Source organism: Tetrao urogallus (assembly GCF_951394365.1).
Source record: "Tetrao urogallus genome assembly, chromosome: 6".
NCBI classification, from domain to species: domain Eukaryota; kingdom Metazoa; phylum Chordata; class Aves; order Galliformes; family Phasianidae; genus Tetrao; species Tetrao urogallus.
Window position 1 is genome coordinate 37,269,002 of NC_136819.1, and position 17,107 is coordinate 37,286,108.

Here is a 17,107-nt window from a genome sequence, read left to right on the forward strand (position 1 = left end):
GTGTATCATTTGTAGGCAGATGTTCCTCTGTATGTGCGCGTTAGGAAAGTGTTGTTATTCATGCTGCATGTTGACCAATGCAAAGTAAAGGAATTGAGGCAAATCCTTGTGTAGTTTGATGTTTCTCAGTTAAAAAAAAAAAAAAAAAAAAAATAGTGTAATGAATAAACAGAAAGAGACTGTATGGCATATAAACCAAGTGTGTTTTATGGGCTTATAATTCCCATCAGAATCTATGGTGATTTTTACAAAATCAAGTCAGCAATATTGAAAGCAATCTAACCTCAGATGTCTGGTAATAGAGACTGTAAACACTCAGGGCTGTTTCTGACTATGCTAATGGTATTGTTTTGAATCTGAGATCACTGAAAGTTACTGCTTGTCAGGCACATTGTTTGTAATAAGTAGTATTGTCTTTCATTAATTGCATACTGACTTGTTTTTTCTGTCATTGAAACCGTTATGCACAGGCACTTTCCTTTAGAAAACATCAATGTTTTATAAAGAGTACGTTTTTTACATACAATATTGTCTGACATAATGCTCACAGGATAATTATATTTTCAGAGCAAGAAGTGACTTAATAGTTCAGAGTGTTACTAGGATTTCATCCTAAGCCTGACATTGCTCTCGCAGCACATAATCTTTAAAGAATTTAATTTCTGTCTGTCACAGGCATTTTTTGATATTTTCAGAGTAAGAGATTAATTGGTCATTGTCTTTTAGAGATGAGAGTCTGGGGAGGAAAAAAAGGAATGCTTTTCAATTTTTGGTAGTTGTACTTTCTTAACATTATACCTCTCTTGAGTTTGTTTCAGTTCTTATTACTGCAGTCTACGGTGAGGGTAGGTCCATCTGAGCACTTTTTAGAAGGCCACTTGCTTAGATTGAATTCCTAACCTTAGAAACTCTGAAATGCATGTATGCAGTCTTAGCAAAAGTGGTCGGCATTGTTGTGCAACTTATCAACACTTGTTCTGCCCTAAGCTGTCATCAAAAGGAAAAGTTTATCAGCTCTTTTTAGTGCAGCTGTAGCCAGGAAGGTACAGAGCTGCTGGTAGGGATGGGAGTCAGGTCAGCGATGTCTTCAGCCATGGGTGGGCCTGTCTGCCTGTTGATTGCAGTGCTGCATTGAGTAATGTTGATTCAAATACGAACAGCTATCCTGTGGGAGATGTTCAGATACCAAATCCATCCTGAACAAATTTGATTAGGAAAGATTAAAAAAAGAATCTGTCTTAAAATAATTATCTCTTAAATATAATTGATGCTGGGGACTTAGTTTGGCAAAATACGCATTTTGGTGCTAGGGGACAGATGAGAAATTTGACCAGTTTCAGATTTGCTGCAGGGAGCAATGGAAGTGCAAATATCAAAGGCAGTGTAAGGATACTTGCAATCATATCTGGGTAAAAATACAGTAATCGGGATCAACTGGATTAAGAATGGCATAAAAAGTTGTGACAAATAATGAGATCATTGCCTTGCAGCGTCCTGAAATATTCTTAACGAGACCTACAGATAATTATTTCTTCCTTATTTTTTTAAATTATCTTAATGTGATGAGTTGCTCAGAAGGAAGAAATGGCATAAGACCAATATTCAGAAAAAAACCTATTTCATTTCACAGATGGTATGGTCTAACATGTGAGATAAACTGCAAGCTTTTTGTTTTATTTTTAGCTATATTAGCTCAGAGCTGCTTGTAGCCTGGTTTGAGGCTGCAGCAGTACACAGACTCCTGAGTGAGATAAAGCAGCAAAGAGACTTTTCACCAGAGAGGAGGGGTGCAGACAGTAAAATGGCCAGACTCAGGCAGGGATCACAAAAGTGATGTAAGCACTACTGCTTACTTTTGGTTTTACATAGTTTTAGATCCCTTATCACACCAGAGGATCATCTTTCCGATAAGACACTTGACACATAATGCACAGTGTATAGATCTATACTGTGATTTTACATATGTACATCTTTGTTAAGATGTTTTTAAGTAATCTCTTTCAGACATATTAGTGCTATGTAATTTAAAATTTCTGCATTTATTGTATTGATGGAATAGAATATTTCTTAGTGTTGTGGGCCATTCAGTCCCACAATGCCAAATTGATACTCCTAATTTTTATATTATTCTTATTGATCGTCGGAGTATATATTAAATGAATGACAAGACTGATGTCAAATCTTTCCTCAAAGTAATGCACATAACTGCACAGGGGTCATTCAGGGAAGGGTGTGAACACCTATATTCATCACTAAAGTAAAATAATCCTCTTCTTTGTGAAACCATTTAAAAAATCTTATCATATTTCAGATTGAATTATACCTAAATCTTTTAGGGATAATTGCTTCCTAAGGGCCTATACATTTGTGCTCTTAGTACTTTTTCATAAAATAAGATCTGCAGAGTACTTTGCAGTTCTAGTGTGTCAGGGTCTATAAGTAAGATTATTCATTTGTGCTTGGCCTTCATAATTAACATTTGGTCTCTGCTGATTCTGATAAATGTATTCCCATAATACACTGAGATATCAGATTAAATTAAACATAGAAAAGTTGAAGAATTGATTTTTTTCATTAGTATTAAATACTTTTTTGTGGATCGTTTTGTTGTTGTTGGCTTTGTAGTGTGTGGTTTTGAAAGGCAGAGCTTTAAGTAATACATTTTCACTAAGAAAAATAAAGATTTTGCCAGTGTGAAAGTCCTCTACTCTGGTGAAAAAGAATAGGAAATAAGTCTTATGGATCAAATAATTTAATGTGAAAATTCATGTAACATGTTCAATTGAATTTGAATGAAATGTAGGGAGAGGTGACTCTTTTCACAGGACTGATTTATTTTGTAGCTTTTAATTAGGTGGCACATTCTTCTTGAATCAGCTCTTAATCTGCTTTAAACACCAAAGAAACATAGTAATTTACTTTTCAGCTAAACTCTCAACATGGAGGAGAGGCTGTTTCATGATATACTTATCAGGCGCCCTTTAATGACTTAATGAGTTTACTCCAGCCAAGTATGATGTCATTAGAATTTGTGAAGGTAATTAATCTACTTTAGAACTGTTAGTATGTTAATCTTTAGTTATGATTGACTTTTCTTTAAAAATAATTTTTTGTGATCTGATTAATATTTTTAGTTGTCATTTTCTGTAAAATTCTAAGTGCTTCCAAGGCTTTCTTATTAATATATTGTAATTCAGAGTAATATGCAAGAAACTGGTATGATGGAGCTGTTAGGTACTTACTGTGGGTTCATAAAGCAATTATAGCTATTGTCATGTGCTTTCTGCTGACAAATAAGAATTATGTCAAGGGCAAGAAATCTACAATGCATAGCAGTTTGTTAGATAATGCAGTGAGGATGGCTATGAAATAAACATTCTGGAAGTGCTTTCTTATGCCTTTCATAAATTGTTTTAAGCTCCATTTTGATTCACAGAATTTTCAGGATTCTTAGAGTGGAAACCATTTTTTCTTTATCTGCTTTACTTTGCCAGACACAGGAATAAATCTGGTCAGCGTGTGAGCTGATGAAGAGCTCAATCTTTGATGTCATTTTTTACTAAAGCTTGAACATGAGGTTTAAAAATATTTCCTACTGTTGAAGTGCATGGAATATCCATGCTATTTAGAAATATTGTATTAGTTATGGAATAAAGTCCTGCTTTCAGAAGTTGTATATGTGGCCTATATCTGTAAAACCTAAATCATTCTTATACTGTTTTTATGTTTAGAGCTTTAGGGCTGAAGTTTTAGAGCTTCATTTTAATGTGTTTGGAGCTGATTTATGCCTATAAAACATCTGATTTGCTTCTGACAGAACAACACGCTTTTGAAATATTCTGTAATCCAGAGAAACTTGCCTGAACCAGCAATGGGAAAGTGGGAGATTGAAATCTTCATCTCTTCAAATTTCAATTCAACATATGTTTTTTTACATTTATTATAGTTACAGAATCATAGGATCATAGAATCACAAGGTTAAAAATGACCTGCAAGATCATCTAGTCCAATTGTCCTCACTATTGCAACCACAAGCTACTAAACCGTATCTTGTAGCTCCTCATCCAGACGCCTCTTGAACACTGCCAGGAATGGTGACTCACCGCATCCCTGGGCAGCCATTCCGTTGCCTGACCACTCTCTGAGAGGAAAAAGTTCTTCCTTATGTCTAACCTAAACCTCCTCTGTTACAACTTGTGGCCATTTTCTTGGGTCCTGTTTGTTGCCTGGGCGAAGAGGCCAAACCCCTCCTCATCACAACCTCTCTTCAGGAAGTTGTAGAGTGCAAATAGTAGTTAATTTCATCCTAGAAGACTGAAAGAAAAGCCTTTAAATACTTTCAAAATCATTTTATATAAGGCAGTAGAGATCTTGTTGATTTATTAGAAACCTGTGAACATGGCAAGACCCGGCGTCATCCAGAACGCTTTTCTGCTGATTTCAGCTATTTTGACTGTCATGCCATTATTAACTTCAATGCTGTTTGAGTGATAGAAACCAATTGTTGATTGCCAATATTTTATACTTAGCAGATGAATAGCTCCATTACCTACTAGGGAAGTGGCTATTACGCCTTCGTCCAGAATGTAGTCTACAGTGTAACTAGAGGTTTCTCTCCAAGAATTTAAAACTTAGTTACAGTTAATCTTGCTCTTGTCCTGCTGTTACTCTTAGTCAGCCATATGACAAAACATGATTTAAAATTTTGTATTTGTCTCAGTGTTGTTGGTTTGTTGTTTTTTTGTTTTGTTTTTTTTTTTAAATGAAACAACTCATCAATATGAATCTGAGTAATCCAGTCATCCTCTGCTCAACTCAGGTGCTGAGATCTTCAGGCAGATATTTTTCCTTCATCTAGTGTCGTATATTTAAAGTGTAACAGTTTGATTATGTGCATCCCTTTCAAGATTAAAGTGACTAGTTTAGCATGTATTTTTTAATATGAGTCAAAAAGCCAAGTTTATAAACTCTCTTCACTCATCACTTCCCATTGCTGGTTTTGCTAATAGTTTTTGTAGCCATTCAAGCTGGTAGGCTTTAGTTAGGCAGATCTTGAAAGAAGAGTTGTTTAAGAGTGGCATCCACATTCTTAATGACAGTATCTTCCCGTCTGGTGACTGATGTTTTTGGACTGACAGATATTTATATTCATCAATGAAAATATCTTAGTTTGTATAGTTTGGCAGTATCTGTAAATTACAGTAATTGCTTAAAAGTAGAATAAGTTATTAAAACAATATTTTCCTCTATTGGAAATAAAAGATGAGATGAGACGCTTTCCATTCACTGAAAGTGGAGTCATCCAGGATCCTTTTAGAAACTCAAGCACCTAGAGTCTGAAAAATCTGATTTGTATGAAACATTATATCCTTGGCTTAAGAGAAATGATGCTTGATAACATCTATATTTACATGATTTTAATTGTCTTTAAGTGGCCATCTTTCTTGCAGGGCTATGGATAGAAGGCAGTAGTTTGTTCTGTTCTTGGTTCGCTAAGGCATCACTATGGAACAAGACTTTGAACCTGTCCAAGTGTTGGATTGTTTCCAAACTGTAGGAAACAAACAGATGTACCAGAATTCTCTTTCCTTCACCAGCTGCACTGGTTGTGCCACCACTCTGTATCTGTAAGGCTGTCCTTTCCCAGACAGCACTGTCTAGCAAGGCAGCATGTGTGTACCTTGTTCTCTTCATAGCAGTAACTAAGGATTTCTTGGAGTCTTTTCAAATGAAAAAAAGATCAAGCAGTGGTGTTTCTTATTGTGATTTCAAGTCAGTCACAACTGTTTTAAATGAAAGGAGCACATGGATTAGAGTGGATGTTTTTTGGGAAAACAATATTTGTCTGGAAAATGATCCTAAGAAAAGTTTCATCTAATTTAGTTATATTTTTTAAGAGCACCATATATCTTACGTAATTTTGGAATGCTGCTTATTGCCTGTAAGCAGCAGCACAAAAGTGGCACTGAGTGTGTCTTGACACACTGAACAAATAGCATCTTGACTAAAAGAGTTTGTTCACCTTACCTGATGAGTTTGTCCTCCTTCTTTTCTGTTAGCAGATAATGAACATCCCTAACCAAAGCAGATATGTTTATTGAACTTTGATTTAGTTTTAAGCATTAAGGAATTCATTACTCATTTACACTGTGTTTTGGGTCAGGTTTCATCTGCTCCACTAGAATTCCTTGGAGTTCTGTTGCCTTTTATTTTATGGACTTCAAATCTGTCTTGATATCAGATTACCCTTGACAATCTTAAACATCAACAAACTGTTTGTATACGCTATAAATGTCCCTTTGTCATCGGGGAATTATGTGGGCATTCAAATCTTTTTTGGGGGAGGAGTGTTTCATCTTACAGGTGGAAACTATCTTTCCATTAGGTCAATCAGTATAATTTATTTCTGGTGAATACAGCAGGTACTTAGTATGCAATATATAGGCTTTATGTTATTCTATATCTGGATGGTCATTCGCCCATTCATCTAGAGTGCTTCCATGTCCTCACTTCTTGTGTGCAAAAAATGATCTCTTTCATGACAGTAGACTTCTGTGACTATTAATGACAAAGCCCTCTCATCCATGATTTTCATTTCATTTAACTGTTCTGTATTTGTGCATCTGCACATTTTATATTAGCTTAGTATTTTACAAAAAATTTGCCCTTTCAGATACCTGTTTTTCCTGCTATAAGAATGGGTTCCATTTTCTGTAGTTGATTCTTTTGACAATTATCTGGTCACCTTCCTAGAAGTTTCATGCTTGCTGAATGGTGCGGCCACTTGGTCTTGCAATACAGTAAGATCCAAAATGTTTTTTGTTTTTTTCTGTTTTTTTTTTCCCCAATTCTAAATCTTTTGTTGCATTCTTAGATTGTTTTCTGAGTTGTGTCAAAGTACCTCAAAACTCGAGTAGTATATGCATCTGGGAGAGATCTCAGGTATATGTATTCCAGAAATATTTGTACTGAAATAAAATGACCTTCTGAAGTTGTTGAAGGTGGAACAAATTAAGGCTAGGACTTAATAATTTCTTAAGATCCCTTCCAATCCCAACAATTCTGCGATTCTGTGAAGCATCTTCAAGAAAGCTAGCTGCATGGTCTTTCACTTCTTATCTCCATGGAAGTGATACTCATGCCTTAAATCCATGACAATAAAATAACGTGTTCTAAAATACAACAAAATTCATCAGTATCTTGTAAATTAGAATCAAAGAATCTGATACATAGGCAAAACATGCCATATAAACCACAAATGTTAGAAAAGCTACTCATATAAAAAGGTGAGTTGTTACAAAAACAAAAATTCCCTAACTGTAACAATAAGCTTCATTTCCATCAATGGCATAGTTAATCACTCTAGTCATGGGTTCATTTTTCTTTCATTCTGACTAAAAATACACCAATAGTGGTACTATTGTGAATGTTTTTAATGACTGAGTCAGTATCATATTGCCATACTTTGAACAACTGTAAAAATATGTGTATATATATCTTTCACTTTCTCTCGTATGGAGCTTCATTTCAAGATTACATGGATCAAAAATAAAGGGCATATGTTAATCTAATTATAAAGCAGTCACAAGGCCTGCAGTGTCAGACTTTCTGTCAGGAAACTAGTCTTCCTCCTTCATTTGCCACTTTCCAATACTATAAAATGTATTCCCTAACTTGGAATGGAATGGAATGGAATGGAATGGAATGGAATGGAATGGAATGGAATGGAATGGAATGGAATGGAATGGAATAGAGTAGTTGGAGGGGACCTTCAAAGATCATGTGGTTCAACTACCTGACTATTCCATGGCTAAACAAAAGTTAAAGTTCAGTTATTGAGGGAATTGTCTAAATGCCTCTTGATGAATACTGACAGGCCTGGGCCATGAGGCACAGTGTCTGACCACTCACATGGTAAACAAATATTTCCCGATGTCCAGTCTGAACATCCTCTTGTGCAGCTTTGTGCCAGTCCTGTACAATCTACTCAGTCTCCTTAGTTGTGAGATTCTTAATCGGAAGCTATTTCTTACATAAATTAGTAACCATTTTTGGTAGTGTTTAAAGAACCTTTTAGCATTAGTTTCTCTTAATATACTCTTTAACTTTCAGTTGACTTATAGTTCTGCAAGTAACAGCACCTTGTGGCTTTATGGGGTGAAAGAGTAAAAGAAATGCTCCCAACATCTCATCTTAAGACTTACATTGGTAAAGTTTTCAAAGATGCATCAGTGCAGTACTGTCATAAATCAAAGCAAGAACCAAAATATTTAGCAATTGTTGTTATTATTTTCCCTTTTCAGAGAGGCTGAGAATTAAAAGATGCTGGGGACAAGATACCAGATTCATTGAATGAAAAGAAACAGTGATATTGTCATGTGTAATTTTTTATTTTGTGAAACTTATTTCTTTGTACATATGAAACCATATTCTTGTATGCAGAAAGTGTGATAAATCTTAATTTGCAACCATTTTTTCAGTGTGTTACTGAACAGTCTTTTTTCTTTTTTTTTTTTTTAATATGCTGCACAGGAAAACGATCCTCTTTTGTTTGAACAACAACTGTAAACAAAATCATGAGCCTCAGTGCATGATGACATGTTAGTTATTTGTCTCAATAAAATGTATAAAAGGTAGTAACCTAAGCTCTTGTGCAAAAGGCAAGCTACAGGGTCATCAAATAGCAAAGGTCTTGCTCTGACCCATCCATGACCCTCTTATCTAAAATGCCTCTTGGAATTGATAGAATCTACTTTAGGTCTTGGCTAGAGGAAACCAGGAGTTTGACAATGGATCAGTATAAATATTTTAGAAAATTATGTACTTACTCAGAGGTGGTCTTTTTTTATTTTTAAATTTATCCAAGTTTCTGTTCAGAACTAGGGGACTAGCAAGTGATCATGAAAAGTACTGGTCGGAGTAGAAGGGGAAATGAATATTAAAGGAAGACATTGAAATATTGGGTCTGAATATGTTTTTGTAGATTAAATTTGATTCAGAGGTCCCAGGATGCTGCATGTTTACTCCTCTTTATCTGTCCATCTTCTATAATATGTAAATCTTTCCTAGTCTTTTTCCAAATGAGAAGCTTCTTTAAGTTTTAGAATGATACGAACTTATGTCCAGAAAGTGCAGTTTGTTCATAGCTGTCATTTACTTGATCCTTACTCAGGATTTGATTTGGCTTTTTTTTAATTACCATTTATTTGGTCTGTTGCAGAAGTGTATTTATGATGGTAGGTGGTCTTATTCTTTTCCCCACAAATAAGAGCAAAATCCTGTTTTCCCTTTTAAGTGTGTGGTTGTGCAGAGGTGTCAAGGAGAAGTGGACTTTTCTGTTCACATGTTCAGGCTGCAAAGGCGAAGAGATGTGCTCCTTTTGTACATCAGATGTGTATTTCTATTCTGGCCATACACAGGTCATTACAAGAACTGCTTGAAGAGCAGGAAGAACAAATGGACTTGGATTTCTTTTTATCTTTTTATTCTTCTTCTGTGAAGTAAAATATTATTTATTTCTTTTCTGGTAGACCTCTATAGCTTCTTTGATGAGATGGACTGGCAGCTATGCCTTGGCTTTTCTATAGGAGAAAGCTTTATTTATGAGCTTTTCTAACTTATACACTAGGGGTTTAGTAGCAAGTTTGATAGTACTAATCAGTAATTCTGAGTGTCCAAACCTTAACTGTAAGACCTATGCAGGCACAGCAGTATTCCACCTATTCAGAAGGTGATATTATCTTTACTAATTAATACAGTGCAGATAGAATTTTGGCATATGAAATACTTAACCTCATTTTATATCGTTCACAAGATTTCAAAAACATAAAGCAAGGTTTACATCAGCAGAAGTATATCAATGCATTAAGATTTCAATTCAATACATGTTATCTTGATCTTCATATTTAGAAACACTGTATGCATTGCTACCTCTGTCATGTAGCTGAATCATGTTACATTACACAAAGAAAAAAAAAGAGGTATTCGCTTGAAAAGTTTGATTTCTCCTGTAAAATTTCTTTTTCAATTAACACTTTAATATCTTGTGCTCCAGAATTCGGCCTGCTGTCTTCTTATTTCCAAGATTCAGCTTTCATTTGTAATAAGGTAAATATTTCTTGCAAAGTAAAAGCAATGAAAAGGTAAATTTAGAAGAGAACTGCCTTAAAACTTTGGCAGCTTAAAACTTTACTATTGTGTAATAGTAAGTAAGTGCATATTACATTTCTTAAACGTAGTTTTAATGATATTAATTAACTGGTGATTTTATTAAACTCCTAAGCAGACAAATTTGCAACATTAAATTTAAACCAAAAGACCCAAATTCCATTTTGTAGTTAGATGCAATAAATAAAGAAACCTACTGGGACTTTATTTTTTGAACTGTTGTTCTGTACTGGATTTTCCATGTCCAAAATTGCTTCTCTGCTCAAGAACAGAGGTCATCTTTCCCAGTTTTTCTAGTAATATTCAGATTCTATTTAGTGTTACAAGTTTGCCATTTCCTTATGGATCACAGTCAATTTGCTTATTTCGGTGCTTGTTTGTATGTTTATTAGAGAAATACTTGTAATACTGGATGGGTTATTAAGGCATTGTGATTTGCACATGGAGTTTTTTCTTTCAGTGCATCTTGTCCACACACTGAAGAATCACGAGAACTTAATTTAAAAAATCAATACAATTTAAACTATTATTTACATTAAAAGCACTATTTGAACAAGGCTTTCAAACAATAAAGGTAATCTTGTAGATTAAGCCCTCATTCTGATTATGTAGCAGTGACTGCTGGAGAGCAGTCCCCTGACATTAATAGTTGCTATTGTAACTACTGTAAATTCTGTAGAGAATCAAACCCTTTCTGACTTTGATCTAGAAGCTTGCAAGTTCCACATGCACTTGAACGTTAATGGGACTAGGTCCCAAACGAGCGGAGCCTTAAAGGAGGTACCACACATCTTTAGGCTCTTGGAACAGTACTTTGAGATTAGTGGAAACTGTCAAAATTTGTTTTCATAATCTATATATTTTGCAAGATACAAGGTGATCTGGTAAAGATTTGCTGGTATTTTACTAGTTCTTTTAGAAAAGCTCAGATCAGAAGACATAATAGGAAAAAGATGTCTACGCTAGAAGAATTTATTTTGCTTTCTCAGTGATAGCTGTCACATCTCTTCAGAACCTTTCAAAATCAAAGTCTTATTAAGAACACCTCTGCCTTAACCGTGCTTCTAACAACTGAGTACTCTGGGGAAAAAAATCTGAACAAATCTTAAAATACCTTGTTGTCTTGGTACTTTAATCCTTCACTTTATCTCCTAAAAGGAAGGAAGTATTTAATACCAGTTTCTAGTTTAAAAAATGAAACTGTGTTTGCCTCCCATCTTCAACAACTAAGTGAGCAGTTTGAATACATTTGGTTTCAAGTAGCTGCATTTTGAAGAGAGGCAGGTTTCAAACTTTTTTCCTGGAAAAGGAGCATGTTGTCTATAGAGGAGACAGTATACCAAATACTATTTGTTTTTTTGTAACTGGACTTTTCATTAGCCTGTTAAGTATTATCACAGAATTGTAGGGTTTGGAAGGGACCTCTAGAGATCCTTGAGTCCAACCCCACTGCAAAGCAGAGTCCCTACAGCAGGCTGCACATGTTGGCATCCAGGCAGGTCTTGAATGTCTCCAGAGAAGGAGAATCCACAATGCTAGTGCTCTACAATGTTCCAGTGCTCCGTCATTCTTACCATGAAGAAATTCCTTTGCATATTGGTGCAGAACTTCTTATGCTCAAGTTTATGCCTGTTTTCCCTTATCCTTTCCCCACGAATCACTGAAAAGAGGTTGGCCATGTCCCTTTGACTCCCAAACTTAAGATATTTATAAACATTAATAAGATCACCTCTGAGTCTTCTTTTCTAAAGGCTAAGCAAACCCAGTTCTCTCAGCCTTTCCTCATAGGGGAGATGCTCCAGGCCCTTTATCATCTTTGTGGCCCTCCACTGGACTCTCTCCAGGAGATCCCTGTCTTTTTTATATCAGGGAGCCTGGAACTGGTGTACAGTATCTCACGTGAGGCCTGACCAGCGCAGAGTAGAGGGGGAGGATCACCTCCCTGGACCTGCTGGCCATGTTCCTTTTAACGCACCTCAGGATCCCATCGACCTTCTTGGTCACCAGGGCACACTGCTGGTTCATCACCAACCTGTCTACCAGGAGACCATTATGTGCTAATATTTACTTTATGAGATATTCTTAAATTGGCTTAGTTAGTTATCTGTTTTTTTTTCTCACAACTGAGCTGAGTAGTAGATGTTGGAGGAGACAGTCTGAGAGAAAGAACACTGAAATCTTGGAAATGCTGCTTCTAGCTACTTCCATTTGGAGTTGCAGTATAACAGTAACAGCAAAGTCGCTCATTTTCCAAACTAGATAAAATCTGTTTATCTACCCTATTAAATCTAGGTGCCAACTTTCAAGCAGATGCAGTTATAAGCACTGTAGATGCTAAATCCTGAAACATTTGGTCTATAAACAATAAGCTGACATCAAATATAGCATTGCAGCTAGACATAGTAATGGTGTGTATATGCTATATTCACAGAAAACAGGGAGATGATGGCTCTTTTGTATGTTGCTTGGGGTTTTTTCTTATGTTAGAGTATTAAAACAGATATTAAATTTTATCATTAATGCAGTGCGTGGTCTCTCTTCAAATCCCCTTAATTACAGATTGACTCCAAGGATTACACAGCATGGATTTTAATTTTAACTGAAACAAAAGGAAAAGCTTCTTAAAAATTATTCTTGTTGAGTGACTTGTTGAACCACACAACAATTTCTAACATCTTTTGACGAGTGTTGTCAAATTTTTTGAAACATTAGAGCAGAAGAACTAAGTACACCTTCAAACTCCAATTATATCATGTCTACTTCCCAAATAAAATGTTTTATTAACTTTGTCCTCAGGAAGGAATGTCTGCTTCTCATATTTTTGTTTTTTCAGTTATCCTTCAGGAGAAAAAGGCTGTAGTCTTGCTGAGATGTGTTTATGTTTCAAGAAAATGACATCAGACTCCATATTTCCTTTCTTTAGTAATTTTTTAAAAATTACCAAGCAAAATTGACGCTGTAGCTGCAGCAGCTTATTTCACACCCTTGCATTGTTCCCATTCTAGCCCCTATCTTGAGAGCTTAAGAGCTCCTCTCTGAAAATCTCATTCCAGCCTGAGAGTTAAAATAGCATGCCTCAGTCCAGAAACAACATTTTCACAAACTGGGGCCTAATCCAGTAAGCCTCACTCAGGAAGCTACTTCTGTGAGTACGTATTACTTATCACAGTAAAACTTGCAGGATCAGGGCCCCATTCTTTAATCAGAGGTTTCTTTCCCCATTTCTTCAAAGATAATGGCAGCATCTCAAGTTGTTAATTTCATTTACTAACGCTTATTTTTTACAGTTAAAAGATTGCTAGTCTATTTTTACAGTCTTACTATCCGACTCCTGTTCTTCAAGACGCATAGAAAAAAATGAGTTGCTCTCCACAGTTGCATCAAACAATAAATCTCAAATCTGAGTGTCTGTGATTTCTCCTGAAGTTAGTGTAGTCGAAAGCGTCTCTTGCCTCTCAAAACATGAGTGTGTGTTCATTGCTTCAAAAATCATCCCCTTTTGTGACCGTGTAATAACTTCAAATACAAAAGGCTGAAAGAATGAGAAAGTAGTTTATGGCCAGGAGGTCACTTTAGTGCCAAGGGATAAATCTATCATTGCTGTTTAATGGTAGTTAGTGGTTTGATAAAGTTCGCCTAACTCCAGCTTGTTAGCTTAAAACTTGCTTCCTGAGGCTTCCCAGATCTGCAGGTAAATAATGCCATTATTGCTGCGTCTATGTATGGGGTGAAGTTTTTGCCCTTAGAAAGGTTATTTCAACAAGCTTTTCTTTCTTTTGTCTTCAGCTGTCTCTGAGTTGTTGCTTTGAGAATGTTTAATGGCTTTCTCCATTAGTGTATTCATGCACTCTTTTTTTTTTTAATGGATCAAATTAAACTCTATTGCTTCGTATTACAGCCAAGCATAAATCCTTCCAATTTTAATGGAAAAGTATTTCTAATGCGAACCAATAAACAGGCTAATTTATACACAGTGTTGTTCAGTCTAATTTATCCATTATGTGCAATAGTCTCAACAGTATATGATTTTCAAGTCATACATGCTTAATGCAGAGGCTAGAAATAGCAACAAATGAGGCTAAATTGTGAATGCACTTGCTTTTTATGGCTTTTACTGCAATCTTAGCAGATGTAGGTTAAGAAGTGTGCTTATGTTTGCAATTTAATTATTTGCTAGGTGGTACCCAGCACTGTGAGTGACACTGGTTGGTACAGAAATGTACTATTATAGTTGTGTTATGTTGGTTAGATACAGTAAACATTTTGTATGTATTCTTGGTTAAACTTTTAATAATAAAGTATACAAACTAGTGCGTAATTTGAGCATAAAATACCCTATGAGGAATAACAATGTCTGTTTTTTCATGTAAACTTTAATTTTGCAGGTCATATTTTGAGGACTATTCTGTGAGACTGAGTGGTTTTGAGTGCCCAGGGAGGTTAACAAGAGATGAGAAGGCTCAGGGCCTTTCAGAGAGATCCTTTGATAAATAATACTGACTCTGCCATATTGGACAAAATCTGGAAAAAAGAAAAATCCTATTTGCGTCCTAACATAAATAAATGTGTGCATGAGTGCTGTCTATCTTACAGAGTAGTTCATGTTTGTTTAAGTTAGAGTGCAGGACACGCAGACAGTCTGGTGTCTGGCTTTTGAAGCAGGGGTGTTGTAAGCATCTATGTCAAAAAGAAAATCGTTCAGGAATTTGAAGGCTGAGACTGACAGGAAAAATCATCCTTTGCAATAAATAAGACCTGATTTTGACATATATTATTGTTGAAAGATAATATATGTCTGCAGTGCATTCAGTGTTGATATAGCTGTGAAGCCCACCTCGTTTCCCATATAAACCGTTAGTATTTTTTGCTGAATTTAGATTATGATGTTTAGATTGTGAATTTTGGGGCGAGTGTTCTTGGGGCTGTAGATTCAGTCCAACTGTCACCATGTCTCTTTCATGCACCAGGGATGCTACTGTGACTGTCAGCAGCTGTTCCTTTTTTGCCACTTGATTACTATTTTCTTCCTTTTTTCTTTTCACATAGACTGCATGTGTGAACTACATGCACTAACTACATAATTTTTGGGAATTAGGTCACCTTTTGCTTTCCATGGTTTTTCCTTAGTCAGTAGTTCAAGGCTGCTGAACAGGATGTGCCGTTTCCTGGAATAGCTGATTTTAAAGCAAGTGCATTTTCAGTTCTGTACATATTCTTGCACAATAATAAAAAAAAAAAAAAATCAAGGTTCATTCTTTCAGTTTGGAGGATTTGGTTGTTTTTTTTTTGTTGGTTGGTTGGTTTTTCTGGTGGGTTTTTGTTGTTGTTGTTTTGCTTTGTTTTAGTTTTTTTATCCTCTTATCCACTGGATTAAATCTCTTGTTCAGCTATTGCAAAATCCCCCAACTACCTTTCGTTGAACCTGAATCATGAAAATGAGGAGTATGAATTACATTTTGAGGAAGGAAATGTTCAACTTGAAACATGGTGTTACAGGTAAATTGGTGGACACTGAAAATAAAATGATTAGAAATAGAATGGCTTTTTTCTATGTAGTTGATTTGTAGTTGACTACACTTGAGGAGGAATGAAAAAATGACCTCTCTGCTTGAGATTTTCCAAACAATGCTATAAGCTCCAAGTAATTTTGAGGTGGTGAAAGGTGAAACATTTGACATGTTCTTTTGGGGCAATGCATTAAAAAAAAGAGGGCGGGAAAGAGGCGTTGCCACATCAGAGTTAAGGGTGTTTGTGGTTGTCCGTGACAGCGGCTCCGGTTTTAGAACACCTGTGTTTACCTTCCAGCTTTTCTCAATCGGCCTGAAAGTGGCCTAAGAATGGCACAGACAGACCTGCAGTGTGGCTGTGGTGCCTTTGCAACGCACATGCAGAAAAAAAAAAAAAAAAAAAAAAAGCAAAAAAAGACAGATAAATCTCTTGTTATGCAGGTAATCATTAACTGCATTTTTATGCCAACCTGAAAACATGGAACTTTTCTAAATTTTCTAGTCTATCAGATTTTGCTTATACTTTTTTTCCTTATCTATTAAGCTTTTTTTTTTTTTTTTTTTTTTTTAATCTCGTTGCTCATTTATTTCCTAACAAAAATAGAGTTAACTTACTGGAATTTTTAAATTACTATTAGTTTTAATTGTAAAAATAATACCAAAAAATTACTAATTTTTGCAAAGAAATATCTCATTCCAGTATTCGGAAATATTTTCAACTGATTTAGCACCTCATCTGCCTTTCTGCTCCAAGTGTTATGTATGACACTTTTGCTTGTAGAAATGTCTGCCTCGTAATTACTATGCTGTGGGCTTTTTTGTGGAACTCCACACAAAACTTGGGTTTTGTTTTCCTGACATAGAAAGAAAGAGAAAATGAGAACAGTGAACAGTGCTGATACAAAGGCACAGGTGATTCCTCCCTTAGACTAATTCCTTCTTAGAATTATGAGCATGAAGGACAGCTTTAAGGTGAGTGTAGTGGGTGAGCAACTACCTTTACCTAAGACACCAAATCTAACCACAGCAAAATTACTTTTTTACTGTTGATTTCATACAACATCTCAACAGAGCAAAGTGGGAACTGGCCAGTTGTCACTGGATTGAGTGCTTTGATTAAACCAAGAGGTTGCACTAGAATGATCTCCTTTGTGCTGTGCAGCAGAACCACCTCTGCTGTCTTGATTAGAGAGAGGTAGATAGGGAACTAATATTCAAAATGAGTCTCTGTGGTTTAGATGCCTCTTTCTTATGAGTTTTAGTAGTACCTAACTCACATCTTTTGAATCTACTAAGTACCCATCTTGAGCTGCCTCAGCACTTCTAAAAATTGGCTGGTCATTTTTTGACCTCTGAAAATTACTCCCTGCTCCTAATATTTAAATAAGAGCAAAATTAAAGACTGCAGTTTCCTATCAGTTAAAACTTGAGTG

The 17,107-nt window shown here is 35.7% G+C and overlaps 1 protein-coding gene across 1 annotated transcript in view; it reads left to right on the forward strand.

The window, feature by feature from the left end:
- The window catches only part of MIPOL1 (mirror-image polydactyly 1), a gene marked incomplete at both ends in the record, with an annotated part of 172,101 nt that overhangs the window by 85,321 nt on the left and 69,673 nt on the right, over positions 1 to 17,107 (forward strand). The window lies entirely within an intron of this gene.